The sequence below is a fragment of the Saccostrea echinata genome, unplaced genomic scaffold (assembly GCF_033153115.1).
Source record: "Saccostrea echinata isolate AGI-Se365-2 ecotype Australia unplaced genomic scaffold, CSIRO_AGI_Sech_v1 ptg000025l, whole genome shotgun sequence".
Taxonomy (NCBI): domain Eukaryota; kingdom Metazoa; phylum Mollusca; class Bivalvia; order Ostreida; family Ostreidae; genus Saccostrea; species Saccostrea echinata.
Genome location: NW_026889774.1, coordinates 1,602,501 through 1,621,000, shown reverse-complemented (window position 1 = coordinate 1,621,000; position 18,500 = coordinate 1,602,501). Strand labels below are relative to the sequence as shown.

General features: G+C 34.1%; 1 protein-coding gene and 1 long non-coding RNA gene across 5 annotated transcripts in view; both read left to right on the top strand.

The window, feature by feature from the left end:
* Window positions 1-18,500, top strand: part of LOC133191862 (pericentriolar material 1 protein-like) — a 54,647-nt gene that overhangs the window by 25,038 nt on the left and 11,109 nt on the right. The gene's annotated exons all lie outside the window — the stretch shown is intronic.
* Window positions 557-18,500, top strand: part of LOC133191861 (uncharacterized) — a 20,560-nt gene continuing 2,616 nt past the window's right edge. Inside the window, exons 1-5 of one of the 4 annotated variants that reach the window (XR_009721753.1) lie at window positions 557-587; window positions 3,373-3,468; window positions 7,759-7,863; window positions 8,848-8,945; window positions 16,314-16,333. This is a non-coding gene — a long non-coding RNA (uncharacterized LOC133191861). Of the gene's footprint in view, window positions 588-3,372; window positions 3,469-7,758; window positions 7,864-8,847; window positions 8,946-13,874; window positions 13,900-15,258; window positions 15,362-16,313; window positions 16,334-18,500 lie in introns of those variants that run through there. The other 3 variants (XR_009721754.1, XR_009721752.1, XR_009721751.1) reach the window with 3 other exon arrangements.

Sequence of the window (18,500 nt, the reverse complement as noted above, 5' to 3'; positions counted from 1 at the left end):
GCAATTGGAAATTCTTCATTTTTTCATGAAATTATTTTATTTCGTATGTATGATAATTTATTTCGTATTTTAATTCAGTCAACAAATCATTGTCGCAGCCTAGTTCCCTTCATTATTTTCAGCAGTTCAGTGACAGAGATAAAATGATCATTTGAGGTTTATACCCCCCCCCCCCTCCCCACCAAATGAAACTGAAAAATGTTTGGTTTTGGTCCCCTTCAACTGAAATTGATTCCTACTTACCATGCTTACAGGCTTAACTATGAAGATGTGACAGGGAGTGTAATAACAATAATTGTTCAGACGGATACATATTAAGCTGATATACGTATCAAATTTTAATGGATAGATAGAAATTAATAAACAATTACAACCATTTATTATAAACTACATAAAGATAATTTTTCAAGCAATTTGAAATTTTTCATTTTTTATGATAATATTTTATTTCGTATCCATATGTTTATAGGTTTATTCGTATCAACAAATCTGTGTACGAGTTAATAACGCAGCCTGGTTCCCTGCATTTCAGTGACAGAGAACCAGAATAAGATTTTAGGGAAACAAGCCTTGTTACAAGGTTTGAGGTTTGTTTATTTTATATTTTAATTTACACTTTTTAAAAATTATTATTACTATGCCAAAATCTGTGTGCAGATGAATATTTACATTTTAATGTTATAAGTCGTTTTGTGGTTCATATTTGCGGTGACTGTCCCACGTGTGTTTACCTGTTTACATTCACCTACTGACCTAGAGTCTTCAAAATGTACCTTCTGTAATCATGACTGTTGTAATCTTGTTTTTATGTTAGTTTACCGTATGTAACTTGACTGTTGTATAGATTTATAGCGATCACTGCAAGCTTTTAATATTTAGGTGAAAAGAAATTTCAGACTATCAATCACAGGCACTTGTTTCATATACGGTGCACCCCTACTTATTTTTACCACAAGGTATCTAATTCAATTTCAGGCACCCCCGCTTCAAGCTCGTATTTTGTTCATGTATCATTATCAATCATTAACCTACTTTAAAATGACATCGTTCGCTTCAAGAGACTTTTTTCTTGTCAAATAAATCGTTTCAGACGTCTCTGGTCGAGTCTCTTTATTGTAAAGCACTCATTTATTCCACGAAAATTACCTCGATACATTTTAAGACTTTAGATGGGATACAACTTCCAGTTGGGGGTAAAATAAAACCAGAGACTTCCGAGTATTCCATTCCGAGGTCTCTGGTTTTATCCTTCATTTATAACCCCAACCGCAAATTTGTATCGAAAATTACCTAGATACATTTTAAGACTTTAGATGGGATACAAATTTCATTTTTTTCACAGGTCACGAGGTTTCAACTTAAAAAATAAAAATTCTCACCATTAAGATATGTAGGAAATTTTAGCTTGATGTGTTGATAATTTGCCAAATTATTATGTAATAAAGGGGACTTTATATGATCACCCGGCGCTGTCGCTTTAGTTCAGTCTTCCCAACAATTCTTTTTCACCACATACCCTTCGGGCATGTAGACCTATCATTTTTACCCAGCCCATTCAAATTTGTACATGTCCTACTCAAAATTCTTACATTTACCAGTATTGTGCAACAAAAAAAACCCATTAGGTATAAAGGTTTTATATTAATTTTTTCAGCATCGTAAACCAACCATGGCCTGTTATTTGCTTTTTTCTAAAGCGTTTTTGTTCATAAATAACTTTTGAGTTGCATGCTGGTCATTTGTTGGCCGGTTTAGCTGAACTGAATTTCAGAAATGGGATCATGACTGTAGTGCCACAGTATGTGGCATTGATGAACATCTCGTAATTTAGCAAGCAACTTCGAGAAAACAAATAGGTTAAACTAAACACTTCAATTATTAGATTGACAATCATTTGACAGGTCGTATCGAGAATGTAGACAGGCAATCCATCGACATTACATATAGCAACGTTTAAGCGAATAATGGGGGAAGGACAGAATAAATGGCAAGTAAAGATCGTACAATGAAAGAAGATTCACATATGCCCTCTTCGGACATGTAATTTGGCAATTTTTACATGCCCGGCTGCAAATTTAACAGGTCCCTGGCATTGGACTCCCGGGTTATTTGGAAGACTGTTAGTTTAGTTTCACGAGGTCCGACAACATTGATTCTCAATGTCTGCTCCCTCTACCCCATACACTTATCTTGATAAAATTATATAAATTATATTATTAATTATATAAATTGATATAAATTATATAAACTGGTCTTGTTTATATAATTTTACAATGTCATAAACAGCTGCTTAAGTGCATATAATATTGTAAATGGATTTATATATAGGATTAGGGAAAGATCCTCACTTGATTATGGCAGCATATTTAGCTCGTAGGAGTTTATTATCTACCACACATGATCAATGTCACTTTTGGACGTGAATGACTTTTGACACCCTAACTTCAGTTCAAATCAACGTTAACTTTATGTGACGTCTCTCTGAATCTTTTTTGGCATGTAACTTGGGTAAAAACAATTAAGTACTCTTGATGCATTTGATTTCTCTTAGCCCGTTTAAACATTTCCAAGGTCTATACCAGTTTTTGCAGGGGCGAAACTATGTAGAAGTTGGAAAAGAAACCCATCCCCTTTTTGACGTATTTGGTTTTCGAGGGGTGAAAATTTTCAATATTACACTCAACTACATGCAATATTTATTATATTATACTGAATGTTTTATACAAATACAAATAATAGTGAACCTTGAGCGTATAAATCTGCGCAGTCACTATTTTTTGGAATATCACCCGTCGTCAAGCAATGTTGACTGTTGCGACACTGAGCGTGGCTTCATTATTCAGCGGATAATAGTGCTTTTTAACAAATATTTCTTGACGAATCAGATTACTTCATCTAATATACCTGAAAGTACAATATTAATTAATTGTCATCATTTTCCTATATTAGCATTTTTACTGGTAATGGTTTTGAAATGATAGGAACATGCACTGTTCAAAAAGTCTTAAAATGTTGTTTTGGCTCAATTTCTTTGTTAGATTACTGTGTTGAACTAAGGCAGGTCAATTAAAGTAACATGATCCTATAGATTACATGTACATTTAGTACTGTAAAGTAGACAAATTTATTGTTCTCACAAGTAGTTCTCAAACATTGATTTAAGTTGGTCTCCTGAAGGATGTAATAATGCAATTGGTCTGCTTAAGGTACAGTGTATAATATAGACATGCATATTTTATTTTGAATTTGTATTATGTCAATCATTAGAAATATATGGATCTTAATTAAAAAACATTGTTTTCATTAGAATTTAAGATATGTATAATAGGCATATATTCTTCATGCTTTTCCATAGTTAAGTCCTTTTTACAGGGTCTCTGCTAGAATCATGTGGACCCCAGTGTAACAAATCTATGGAAAGAGAGAAAATCTCAGCTCAAGGGTCAACATGTCTTTATTCCAAGAAAGGTAAATTGATAATTTTTTCTGCTAAAATACTCTTTTATAAATTATAATATCAATGCAAAAGAGTGAACAAACAATGTACCTAACAACATTTTGAAAATGAAAGTGCAATAACAGTTAATAATTATGATTAGTCGAATGAATGTTAATAATCCAATCAAAGTCCTTGTTGTATATCATTTTTGCTAGGGCTGTGTATTGAGCAAAAAAAAAAGAAAGACATTTTTTAATGCGATATGCAATATATTGAATTCTTTAACAATTCTGTCAAAAAAGTCTTATAAATCATTATGCATGAATTTTATAAAAATAATAATTGTTTTTTACTCATTTTTAATTTTTTGTCTCACTGTCTTTAAAAATAACACTTCAAATTCAAACTTTTCTTGACTGTAAAATCAACATGTTAAGTAAAGTTGTCTATGTATTTTTATGATTTTGTAATAATCATTAAGATGTGCTACCTCCTTAATGATTATGTCATTTTTGATCAGTTTTAATTAAAAACAGTTACCGGTAAATATAATCTTTGGTGATTGAAATTCCCAAGTTTTTCACAGAATTACATAAAAAAACCGCCTGCCCAAAATGTATTGGAATTAAGTTATTTTTAGCTCACCTGAGCCAAAGGCTCAAGTGAGCTTTTCTGATCAAAATTTGTCCGTTGTCTGTTGTCGTTGTCGTCTTTGTCGTTGTTGTTGTTGTTGTAAACTTTTCACATTTTCATCTTCTTCTCAAGAACCACTGGGCCAATTTCAACCAAACTTGCCACAAAGCATCCTTGGGTAAAGGGGATTCAATTTTGTTCAAATGAAGGGCCACACCCTCTTTCAAGGGGAGATAATTAAGAATTAGTGAAAATTTAGTGGTATCTTTTAAAAATCTTCTTCTCAAGAACCACTGGGCTGTAAAAGTTGAAACTTAGGTGAGACCTTCATTACAAAGTGTAGATTCAAGTTTGTTCAAATCATGACCCCCTGGGGTAGGGTGGAGCCACAATGGGGGATCAAAGTTTTACATAGGAATATATAGGAATAAATCTTTAAAAATCTTCTCCTCAAGAACAATAAAGCCACGATTAGTCATATTGATATGGAATCATCCTCAGGTAGTGTAGATTCAAATTTGTTCAAATCATGACCCCCAGGGGTAGGATGGGGCCACAATGGGGGATCAAAGTTTTACATAGGAATATATAGAAAAAATCTTTAAAAATCTTTTTCTCAAGAACAACAAAGCCACAATTAGGCATATTGATATGGAATTATCCTCAGGTAGTGCAGATTCAAGTTTGTTCAAATCATGACCCCCAGGGGTTGGGTGGGGCCACAATGGGGGATCAAAGTTTTACATAGAAATATGTAGGACAAATCTTGAAATTGTTTTTCTTAAAAACAACAAAGCCACAATTAGTCATAATTTATATGGAAGCATCTTCAGGTAGTGTAGAATCAAGTTTGTACAAAATCATGACCCCCGGGCGGGGGGGGGGGGGGGGGGGGGCACAATGGGGGATCAAAATTTTACATAGGAATTTATAGAAAAAAATCTTTAAAAACCTTTCTCTCAAGAACAACAAAGCCACAATTAGTCATATTGATATGGAATCATTCTCAGGTAGTGTAGATTAAATTTTGTACAAATCATGACCCCCAGGGGTAGGGTGGGGCCACAATGGGGGATCAAAATTTTACATAGAAATATGTAGAAAAAAATCTTGAAAAATCTTCTTCTCAAGAACAACAAAGTCACAATTAGTCATATTGATGTGGATTCATCCTTAGGTAGTGAAGATTCAAGTTTGTATCAAATCATGACCCCTCGGGGTAGGGTGGGGCCACAAGGGGCGATCAAAGTTTTACATAGGAATATACAGAAAAAAAAATTGTAAAATCTTCTTCTCAAGAACAGCAAAGCCTTGTTAAGTCATATTGATATGGAAGCATTCTCAGACAGTGTAGATCTAACTTTGTTCAAATCATGACCCCCAGGGTTAGGGTGGTGCCACAATTGAGGATCAAAGTTTTACATAGGAATACATAGGAAAAAACTTCAAAAATCTTCTTCTCAAGAACAGCAAAGTCGTGTTTTGTCATACTGATATGGAAGCTTCCTCAGGTAGTGTAGATTCAAGTTTTTTTCAAATCATGACCCCTGGGGGTAGGGTGGGGCCACAATGGGGGATCATAGTTTTACATAAGAATATATAGGGAAAAAAACTTGAAAAATCTTCTTCTCAGGAACAGCAAAGCCATGTTTTGTCATATTGATATGGAAGTTTCCTCAGGTAGTGTAGATTCAAGTTTGTTCAAATCATGACCCCTGGGGGTAGGCTGGGGCCACAATGGGGGATCATAGTTTTCCATAGGAATATATAGGGGAAAAAACTTGAAAAATCTTCTTCTCAGGAATAGCAAAGCCATGTTTTGTCATATTGATATGGAAGCATCTTCAGGTAGTGTAGATTCAAGTTTGTTCAAATCATAAACCCCAGGGGTAGGGTGGGCCACAATGTGGGATCAAATTTTTACATAGGAATATATAGGAAAAAATCTTTTCATCAACAGAAAAGCCATGTTTAGTCATATTGATATGGAAGCATCCTCAGGTAGTGTAGATTCAAGTTTGTTCAAATGATGGGGGGGGGGGGTAGGGAGGGTCCACTATGGTGGATCAAATTTTTAACAAGGGAATATATAGGAAAAAAATCTTTAAAAATCTTCTGCTCAAGAACAGTAAAGCCATTTGTTATATTGATATGGAAGCATCCTCAGATAGTTCAAAACCCAAGCCCCCTCCCCTTTAAACTTTTCAATACTGAAGTGATTTGTGCTTTTTCCTAGCCAATGTGCTCAGGTGAGCGTTGTGGCCCATGGGCCTCTTGTTTTTGATACGATATATTCATTAATCTAGATATGTATCGATATACAGGTAAACTTCGGTATCTCGAACACCGGTATGTCGAATACCATGGATATCTCGAAGTGAATCAACGGTCCTGGCCGTTTTTATTATATTTATGATTTTAAAAAAACCCTGGTATCTCGAACACGGAAATCTCGAATACCTCACTTATCTCGAAGTAGATTTACGGTCCCAAGTGCTATAAACACATGCGTTATCTCGAAGTCAAACAAATTCTCGCTCCGCTGAATTCACACCTTAGTACACAATAATCCCATTATGCTAATTTTACGGTCTGTTGAACGTTTCCATTAGGTCTAGCACAGGCTTCATGGGACCATTGCTGATAATCACACCTTATTAGTCCCAAGCTGTTGTTTTTGGTAGTTAAATTTAATTACGCAGGCCAGGTGATTTGGAGGTGTTAATAAAATGCACTCTCAGAGATACTATGACACGATAATGAAACAGCAGCTTGGGGACGATTACTGTACTAGAAATTTAAATTATCGAAAATACACGCTTATACACATCATTACATATCAAAGTAAACACTGAACACATCAAAGTGATATTGAACTCAAGAAATTAAACAATTAAAGACATTATTTTGAGTAGAAAAGTCAGTACCAAAAATCAAATCTTCAGTAAATATCATGTCCGATAAGGCAGTCTAACGAAGGACCCGGTAGCCAACCAGGGGGGATAGTTAGATTATCTGACTGTGGTGTAAAAAGAAAACTTAAAGTTCATACAATAGAAACAAAGTTTGCTTTTGTTTATTCGTATTGGCAATTTCAATAAATTATTGTAGAACGATAATTCCTGTTGTTACATTTAGGCATGTGGGTATATGTACATATCCTGTTAAAGTCTTTGTGTATCACATTATATCATGTTAACTTCAGACAAATTAGTACACCCGTAGTTTTGAATACAATTCATACATTGATTTCATTTGCCACAATGGTCTCTTTAATATTGCAATAATGCATTTGGTCTTCCTAATGCATGTATAATGCAGGTACTGTATATACTCTATGTCCAGCTTATAGGTGAGTCATAAAAAGATTAGTATTTTGAAACCAGGTTAAAACATCAGAGCATTGATTTGAAATTGTCAATAGATTCTGGCAAAAAGTTGTACCGATTTATAAGTGGGTCAATAGCAAATCCCTCCAAAATAACCTCAAAAATACAACTGACTTATAGGTGGACCACCTTATAGGCAAGTATATATATGGTATAGTTTTTGTTGAATTTGCTAACAGCAAAACACTATGAATAATGAATTTTGGAAAAAAAAGATTATTAAGTTTAATGATGCATGTATGTAGTATAGAAATATTGTTCATATGCCTGTACATGGTACAAATATGCATTTTACAGAGTGTACATATGCCAGAATCATATGGACCGCAGACTGGCCCTGGTGATTCCGTTAAGAAAAAAGAGGAAAAATCAGTGCTTGTGCTCATTTGTCATTGGACAAAGGTAAATAGATTTATTTCATGAAACTAAACATGTAAATTACTAGGATATTAAAATATCACAATTAAAATATATGTACTGATTTATATATATTTATTTACATTTGCAAATATTTTTCTTAGATGAACCTATAGAAGAGAAAATATGTTCAATTCTGTATGAACTTATTAGGGGGTCAGAGGTCATGGCGTGACCGAATCACACAGCGAGACGATATCTTGTCTACATATTTCTGTCACAGTGACACTGGTTTCGGAACTTCTGAACCGTCAAAGCGATGAAAAAGATAAAATTATTGACACATATATTTTTTTTTTCGTTCAACAAATGATCGTTAGATCTTTCTTCGGTGTGAAGAATGTTTCTAATTAGCCTAAAATCACGCTTACCTCTTTAACCCGAAATTCCTTTGAAGGTATGTAAACTGAAGACGATAGCACCGCTTTTGACTTTATATATAAAGAACTCGTACAATAATAGTAAGATAATTCCCAGTAGCGATCATTGTTTTTTCATTATGAACAGATATTTCCTGAACTGGACTGCTAAACATCAATGTAAGTATTCAAATGTTGGAGCGAGGCGAACTCTCAAGACCAAACAACTTCTAGGTCATTGCGCGTCACAACATAGCAATACGGCGGGCCGTTCGTGTAATAAATGCAGTCCTATTCAGAATATTCGTCTCAAATGTAAATAAAAGTAATAAACAACAATGTTAAAAAGTTCACTGGGAAATGAACTTGGTTGGTACGTGATCAAATCTTCTGAGAAGCCCTTCGGGCTTCACAGGATTTGATCACGTGACCAACCAAGTTCATTTCCCAGAGAACTTTTTAACATTGTTGTTTATTTCTTAAATATGGATATCAGTTGGTCTCCTTGATGGAGTTAAATGCATTTGTTATCCCTTTTAAGTGGATCATTTAAATATATTATGCAGTTTATTTAGAAGCTCTTTATTATCTGCACTGTTTATTTTTACAGGGTGTATGCCAGAATTTTTTCAAGAACAGTCTGAATCTGACATGGAAAAAATGAAGAAAAACAGCCTTCCTGTTTATAAATCTACATTCTGACAAAGGGTAATTTTGTTTAGTTCAATTAGAAGTGCACATTTAATTTCAGTTGCTTTCCTTAATGATATATTATAGCATTTTTATTCCCTTATGAACAATATGTATACTTGTAAAGCATGTATCACAAAATCTTCTGCAAACAAAGTTTTGGGTGTATAGTGTTTGTTGTTTAACGTCCCTCTTGAGAATTTTTCACTCATATGGAGACGCCACCACTTGTCGGTGGAGAGCTGCAAATTTTTGTCCTATACTCAGCACTTACGGCCATTGAGCATTGAGGGATCTTTTTCGAGCCAGCACCTACTGTGACATGGGACCTCGGTTAATACCTCTGTCTCATTTGAAGAACGGGTCCCCACGTCCCACAGTGGGATTCAAACTCGCGATGTAAGGATCAGCTTCTTTCTCCGCGACTCTAGAGTAGATGCTCTAACCACTGCATCTGCTCTACTTTGGCAACTTTGGGTGTATATAAGCATAGGAATCATCATGTCCATCTGTCTGTTCATGTGTTTGGCCACTTTTATGATTAGTTTTTTTGTTCCAATTCTGGCTGAGATAAATTGATTTAAGTCATCTAGATACAAACAAATTAATGGAAATTACTATGGTATTGGAATGAACATTTTGGAATACTGTCTAATTGTTCCATTGTAGTTGGTTTCTTTAATGTTGAAATAATGCATCTGGTCTTCCTAATGCATGGCATACACTGTATGCATGTGTAATGTTAAAGTTGGCTGAATGTAAAACAGTTCTTGCATTATGACAAAGGTAAATAGATTTAGTTCATGTAACTAAACATGTAAATTATTAGGGTATTAAAATCTCAAGTTTTGAATACTGATTTACATGTGGAGAGTAGTTGGTCTCCTTAATGCAGTAATAATACATTTGGTCTCCCTTATGCATACTGTATATTGTATAAATTTAATGACTGACATTTACGAGGGTTGATCCAAAAGTTCATGGAATTTCTTCATATTTTATTTATTTATTAGTGAAAGTGGTTGAATACTGATTTACATGTGGATAGTAGTTGGTCTCCTTAATGCAGTAATAATACATTTGGTCTCCCTTATGCATACTGTATATTATATAAATTTAATGACTGACATGTACGAGGGTTGATCCAAAAGTTCGTGGAATTTCTTCTAGTGTTGTACCGATAATCAGAAAACATCGATTGTCGACAAAAAAATGCTACCGATTCCGATGATCGATTATAGTTTTTCATAATCGATCATCGGAAACATACTTCTAATACAATACATTCCGGAATTATCCATTTCTGGTTTAAAATTTATTTCTTCTTAATGAAAGAAAATGGCATCTGCATCTGATACTAGCCAACTAGCACGAAGCAGAGGTGATTTAGAACCGAAGATGCATATATAGGGCCTAAAAAAAATTATTTTTGTTTCCTGTAATAACCCGACCGACCCATTCAATTTACCCCCGGGTGAATTTTTTTTTATGCCAAATCTGTGTTTGCTCTTTGGTTTGATCAATCAGCTGATTCTTTTTATTCAAAAAATATTAATTGTATCTTTTATTTGAGATATAAAATATGCAATTTAGTCAACATTTACCTTAAATATAGAGTGATCAATTCCCCCCACAACTTTTTGAAGTTCGTTTTCTGCCGCTAGGCAGCCATGTTGGGTGTCCACTGTAAATATTTTTAGGTCTAGAAAGTGTAAAAGAAGCAAAACAACAAAGAAAATAATATATTATGTATTTTATATATTCATGTTAAAGAAATAAATGAAATTATTGTAATAGTCTGCTTTTTGTATACAAAACTATGAAGAAATCCGATTATAATCGGTGAAATCGCATCAGAAGCAGTAACCGATTCCAACCGATGATCGATTATGAAAATTAACTGATGTCTCATCACTAATTTCTTCATATTTTTTTTATTTATTAGTGAAAGCGGTTGAATACTGATTTACATGTGGAGAGTAGTTGGTCTCCTTAATGCAGTAATAATACATTTGGTCTCCCTTATGCATACTGTATATTATATAAATTTAATGACTGACATGTATGAGGGTTGATCCAAATGCTCATGGAATTTCTTCATATTTTATTTTTTTATTAGTGAAAGTGGTTGAATACTGATTTACATATGGATAGTGGTTGGTCTCCTTAATGCAGTAATAAAACATTTGGTCTCCCTTATGCATACTGTATATTATATAAATTTAATGACTGACATGTACGAGGATTGATCCGAAAGTTCATGGAATTTCTTCTTATTTTATTTTATTTATTAGTGAAAGTGGTTGAAAATTACAAATAAGAATATAGACACTTGTTGAATTTTTTTTAATAAAAAAATATTTTAAATATTAATGATAGTAACTCTATGGCAGTTCCCATAGCAAAGGATGTTTTAAAATGCAGGGGAGACATTTACTCGTTCATTATCATTTTAATTCTTAATACGTGATATAAGAAAAAACCTGCGCCAAGTGGCAAATAAAATGAGAATTTTGTCATTATTACGATTGCTTGACCACTAATATACCTGTATGTGAGAGTTTTACTGATTTAACTTGATATTTAGATTATTAGTTGATGATTTCTTGTTCATCTTTTAATTGTTAGAGAACGTCACATTTCAGTCAAGTTATAAGTTTTGTTAAAATCTTAGGAACACTCTGACTTAAAGGGGTATACTACTGATACAGGCTGGAGAAAAATGCATTTAGCAACTGATTTTCCAGTGGCGTGAAAAATTTAAGAACAATAGAACTTCCATGGAGGTTCATTAAAGGTGTGGCTGCTTTTGGAGGGTCTGTTTTTCTCGTAGACAAATTAAGCGTTGATGGATGTTGACTGCTGACATACTGTGCTTGACTTTGCTACTGAAATTGGAACATCATATGGAAAGATGGGGAGTATTTTTGAAATATGAGTGTAATATAAAGATAAGTCGATTGGTGGATACCCAGGCTTTTCTTGAGAGAAAAAAGGAGAAAAAGGCAGAATATTCTGTAGAATTACTTAGTTGAATTGAACATGAGGGTGAGATGCTCCTATAACATGACATGACATACTTAACTTGACGTTACGTCGAAGTCTCCCCCGGATTTTACAACTATCAGTGTTCAGAAAGCTCATGTGACCTTATTGGTAATTGGAACGTGGTGAAATTTTCCAGTATTGTTGCATAATGACTCTATATTGTAAATATGCCTATTGTTTGCTTTCATCAAATCACAATAAAATTTTAGAAATAATGAAATTCCATGAACTTTTGGATCAACCCTCGTATTAGAAAAAAGATGGATCTAAGATTGAACAGGTTATAATTCACCTGAGTCATTTAAATTACTTATTGCTATCTGTTCTTGTTCAGTCATCATGTGTCAAGTATTGTCTGTAAATTATTGAACATTTTCAGCTTCTTTTCTGGAACCAGTTTCAACTAATTTCTCGGTTGAAGTACTGTATAGGGGATAATTTCAGGGGTTGTAATTTTCATGTTTTTCTCTCCTCTGACACGATCGCGGTTTGTTGAATTCGCGGAATCGGTATATAACTAAGGTTACATGTACCTCCCTTCAATGTCTATATCCCTTTAATCCATAGCATAGCTAGAAGGCATTAATCAGCATTATGTATTCACTTCACAAACAACAGGGTAGATTTAAATATACATCAGCAAGTTTGATAGTTATTTAAATGATTTTTTAAAACCAAAATGTCGATAAAAACATGATAATGCAGGTAACAAATACACGTCGTAACATAGTTACGTACGGGTATTCAAAACCCATGACCCTAGTGTTTTGATTGATGAAACATGTAGCGTTGGCTATTAAAACAGTTTTTTTTTTTTTACAAATACAGGTTATTATCTGCTGGGTGATCTAAATTAATGTCAAGCGTGATAATTAAAATAATTGAATGACAGGTACGATTCGTAATTACTGAAATGACCATGCACTGCACGTATATTTACCTATCGTAGTCTATTCTCAAATTTCCAAATATAACATGTAGGTTATTGAAAACTTATTCACTGTTTCTTGAATTCACGGATTTATTCACACCGTGAATATAGCGAATATTAACACCGCGAGTTATTTTCCCCCTATACAGTATACAGACTTAATATAGAAATGATTTTATCGACTTTCTCAATCTATCATGAATTTAAAAATGTAAATATAAGCATTTAATTGTAAATATTAAACATTTAGCATCTAAAAACCAGAGTTGGAAATTACTGACTGCCCGAGGCAGTCTGTTTTTCAGGTAGGCAGGGACAAACTTTAGATTAACCTCGGTGGTCGGGGTCATTTAAACAGGTAGTTCCTGTTTTCCTTTTTTTTTTTCAGGGTATAGTAAGTCTATAGAAATTAAGTAAAATATAGTATATCAAAGGAACACTTCTAGTTAAAAATATGAGATGACCTATAGGACCAATATTGGTTTCAGTCTTTAGAAAAAGCTTACCGATATATGTTCCGGTCACTGGCTTTAGGTCACATGTGTGTAGTTTCTTGTTTCTCATGTATTGCTTTAGTTCTACATTAATGGTAATCTGACAACCAAGCTTTATGATAAACGTGATGACTTTAACTTTTCAATCGTCAACTTCCCTTACTTATTCAGCAATATACCTTCATCACCTGCATACGGGGTTTATATCTCTCAGTTGATTCGATACGCAAGAGCATCCTCTATGTATGAACAATTTTTAAAAGGAGGTAAGTTATTGACAAACAAATTGCTGAAACAAGAATATCAGCAGTCTTGTTTAAAGTCATCATTTTGTAAGTTCTATGGTCGATACAATGACCTTGTCAGCAAATACAATTTATCATTAAGTAAAATGCTGACTGACGTTTTTCATGCTTATTGTTAGGCCATTATTTACACACTGAATTGTGTATGGATTTTTCTATTGTTTCCCAGTCGTGACAAGGAGCACACAGCGGGTTTGACTGGTCTGCAGGGGATGCTCACTCCTCCATGGCACCTGATCCCACCTCTGATGTTTTGGAGGTCCGTATTTGCTCTGCTCCTATTTTGTATTTTTTGATGGGCTTTTGAGCTTGAATACTGATTGTTATCTCGATATATTTCATTCTACTCAACTGTGTGTTCATGTGATCCTACCTCAGTATTTACAGAATGATACATCCTTTGTTTGAGGGTCATTCTTGATGTCTGACTGAGTAATGGCAATGGGACATAAAACCTTAACTGACCTTACCACATTCTTTTCTAATCTGAAAACCCTCATGCATTTTTAGCATAACATATCGCCAATGCACACATTTTTCCCGAGGAATGAACTGCATCTACTCTGCATAGAACAGTATCTCTCCCACTGGCACAACAGTACTATTACACATCATTATGTTCTTGAAAGGCAAACACAGCAATTATTGCTCGGCATGATTTTTTTTCATGACACCTGCAGTATCGAGTAACACAAAGTGAATGATTCATGTCCTCGAACAAAGTGTGCTTACAATGAGGTTTAGTTCCAGTTGATTGCGTTAAGTTAAAGAGAATTTATGATCTGCATTTCCATAGAGGTCTTTTATATCAACACCAAACATGCATTTACGGAAGAAAATATATTAAGTAAAATGCAAAAGCCTGTATTAAAAAATCAAAGGACAAGTGCACTTAAGCAATGCTTAATGGGCCCTTTTTCAGTGCCATATTACTTTAGAATGTATTACCAAATTGTTCTCTTTTGGTAATAGTTAAATACAAGTGGACATTTCTAATTAAAATCACATTAAAACATCACCTAAATCAGCATGGATTTGAAACAAATGAAGTTTTTTAAATGCCTATAGATACCCCAAATCCAGAAAAGTCTTGCCGAACCTATTTTGAGTTTCGTTTATTTAAATCAAGGGGAGGAGACATTTAAATCAGACACTTGAACAATCTGATGGTGGATCATTGACAGGCGCGTTTGCCGAATGATACTTCTTGTACTATTTTACCCGAGAAAAAAATAGAATGAAGTTGTATAGATACCTGTATCCATAGTGAACAAACTAAGAAATTTGCATGCTTGCATTTGAAATAATACAATAAGTATTAACATTAGTTCCTTTAAATTTTAAAATGATAAAAAGTGTATTTAGGTGGCTTTCAATACCAGTACCATTGTCTTGCATGAATGTTAAAAATGTTTGACACTTTTATTTATGATGACATTTTAACGACACTAAACTCTCCTAACCATCCCGTGTTCCTAAAACCAAATACATACAATCTTCTCTATGCGGCTTGACTTCGATATAATGATACAAAACGTGGTTATGTTTTACAGTGAGCATCTTTGAGGAATGTTTACCTGGGTAGAACTCACGTGACTACCAGTATTTTAAATAATTTATTCCACGGGTGGGTTCAACATAGGTCATACAGGTAAATAGCTCTTGCTTGTTATAGGAAAAACATTGAACTTTTCATACATTTTTAATATTTTAAGTACAAGCCTAATCATGTACAAATTTCCTACTTTCACACAAGTTTTATAAATGTATAATGCATTTTTTGTCAATCGCACAAGTTTGTACAATGTTAGGCTGACAATAAACAAAAGCTTTGAAATGATTGACCGTCCTCGATTTACTATAGAAAATCACGAATGTCGGCTGACCCCTACCACATTGTATGGCTTTGCTCTTTGTATATTCATGAATTTCAGCGATAAAATTTGTTGAATCTTATGGTTTAGATATCAATTAATGATCTGAGATGGACAATTATGCTTAATTTAATTCTTCATTTTTTCACATTTTACTGGGGCCCATAAGTGCACTCGTTCTTTAGTGTTTATACAGGTAAAAAGTTTGAAAAAATAAAAATGTGCCAACAAATGGTTTCGAACCAGGACAATAAAAATGTTCATGGTGAGAGTCTGCGGTCTATCGTTCTGGGCTATGCTGACTATGAGGACATTTGTAATAAATATAAACCAGTATGATAGAAATAGGTTTTCACGTTTTTTGTAGGTTTTTTTCTATGAATTTTGACCCTAGGCACCTCTAAAAAAACCTTGTTTTAAATAATTGCTTACTAGATCAAAATCTATCAAAATTTCATAATTTAATTTAGGGGCAGGCAAAGGGTGATTATATTGCATCTATCGGGTATAATTTTCTTATCAGAAAATTGTAGAGATATGCAAGGTTAATTAATGACAACATTTATTTTTCCTTTTTGCCTAATACTTTTATGTTTTTCACTAATAAATTGATTATTGAAAAAAGCTTTTAATATGAATGCTGATTTTATCTCCATCTGTTAATTTTCAGCACCTTTTCTCATGATTATAGTAGATAGAGAACAGATTATGATTTCTAACATTTACTATTACAGATCATTTCCTTGAGATAGGTTCCCGTACGAAACAGTCCGGGCGGCTTAGACACGGCTCAGGCACGGATTCCGTTTCCAGAAACCCGTGCTTTTAGCATTCCTGCTCCTATGTAAAATATGTATGGAAAGCCGTGCCTAAAAGTGGTCGAGGCACGGACACGGCACGGGATATTGGCCGAATTATTTAAATTAGATCACACGGTTTTACAAAACCCGTGTCAGAAAGCCGTGCTTGTTTCCATATATGGACTCACGGATTCTGTAAACCCGTGTCTGAAACCCGTGTCCTTTTCCATATATGGAGACACGGATTTTTGGAAACCCGTGTCAAAAAGCCGTGTGACATACCATATATGGAGTCACGGGATCTGTGCATTTGTTTAGATCTAGGTCAGGGCCTTTAGAGAATCTCCTGATGCAATGTAGATGCCAAAATGGTGACTGAAACCAAACTTCACAATGCTTTACATTATTTTTATGCTTAGTTTTAGAATTTTAAAAGTTAAAAATCTTATATGAATGTGTCCATTTACTTTCTGTTAAGTGTTAAAAATTTACTTTATCAGTGACAATCCATGCTAGCTTTTAATTAAGAATTTAATGATAGTGTACAATTCAATTGTAATTTTATCTAATCTAAGTTTGCACAATCTGAGAAAGAATTTACCGGTAATTTGAATAAAACTTTCTGTAACATAGTAATCATAAATGACACATAAAATGTCTAGGGATTAATTAGTGAAAGTCCAACTAAAGTCATTCAAATAAACAAAGACTCATCAGGTTCATTGTCAACATTGCAATACAGAAATTTCATGAAAATTGAAAATGACTTATTTATTCTATATTACACTTACTGCATTTAGTTCAAAAATGATGAAATCATTCCAGACTGACATAAATACAATTCCAACTAACATCTATTAGTTAAATATCCTTTAACTAGAGTAAAAAAGACACATTTTTAGCTCATGACCATGAATCCCTCCAATTTAATATTCAAATAAAGGAAGTTATGATTGAGCATGCTCAGTAAAAAGCCGTGAGATATAAATAAATAGTTTGAAGCAAAACCCGCTTGAGTTAAAAACCGTCTCTCTGGGACACGGATTCCGTGCCTCCACACGGGTTTCTGTGAGCGAGGATTCCTCACTTTCAGACTCAGAATCCGTGTCCGTGTCTTGGACATGCAGAACCCGTACGGCTTTTTAAAAACCCGTGCGGGTTCCGTGCCTTAGCCGTGCCCAAGCCGTGCCTATTCCGCCTCGAACTTTCGTACGGGTTGAACCAACAGTCAAATACAGACACTTTTAAGAAAAGTAAAAATCTGGCTCAGGTAAAAAAAAAAAAAAAAAAAAAAATCATTTACAGTTTTAACAATTAGTAATTTTACCTTAATTTACTGGAAAAATCTTATTTGACGAAATACAGGTCAAGAATGAAGAGTTTAAAGCCTAGTAGGGATTTTGGTCAATCATTACAGGTAATCTGCAGTCCCTTTCGAGAATTTTACACTCATGGAGACGCCACCACTTGCCAGTAGAAAGCTGCAAATTCTGTCCTATACTCTGCACTCATGGCCATTGAGCAGTGAGGGGTCTTTTTCATGCCAGCACCTACTGTGACATGGGACCTTGGTTTATAAGGTCTCATCCGAAGGACTGGTCTCCATGTCCCACAGTGGGATTCAAACCTGCGACATAAGGATCAACTCCTTACTTCGCAACTCTAGAGCAGACGCTCTAACCATGACGCCACGCTTGTGACTAGCTCAGTTTTAAAGAAATCATTCAAGATATTTTTTATCAAACTTAATATGCTGATACATATATAATTAGTAAGACCTATTCAACTATTTCAAAAACTTTTGACCTTTCCTGTGACCTTGACCTCACTTTCCTTCAATTTGCATTTTGCATGGTTTTAAAACCATTTAAAATATTGATATCTAAGGCTATGCATCTATACATAATTTGGTGAGAATTTATCATCTATATCCATTTTTTTAGATTTCAATTTCAAAGAAACTTTTCAAGATATTCTCATCAAACTTCATACACTAACACAAAATTTCATGTTGCATTACTATACACTCGGCGGGCATACATGTCCTATGGACATATTTCTAGTGTATTGCTATTTCTGTTGTTTGTTTACTTCCGGTCAGTAAGTGCCCCCTAGGGGCAA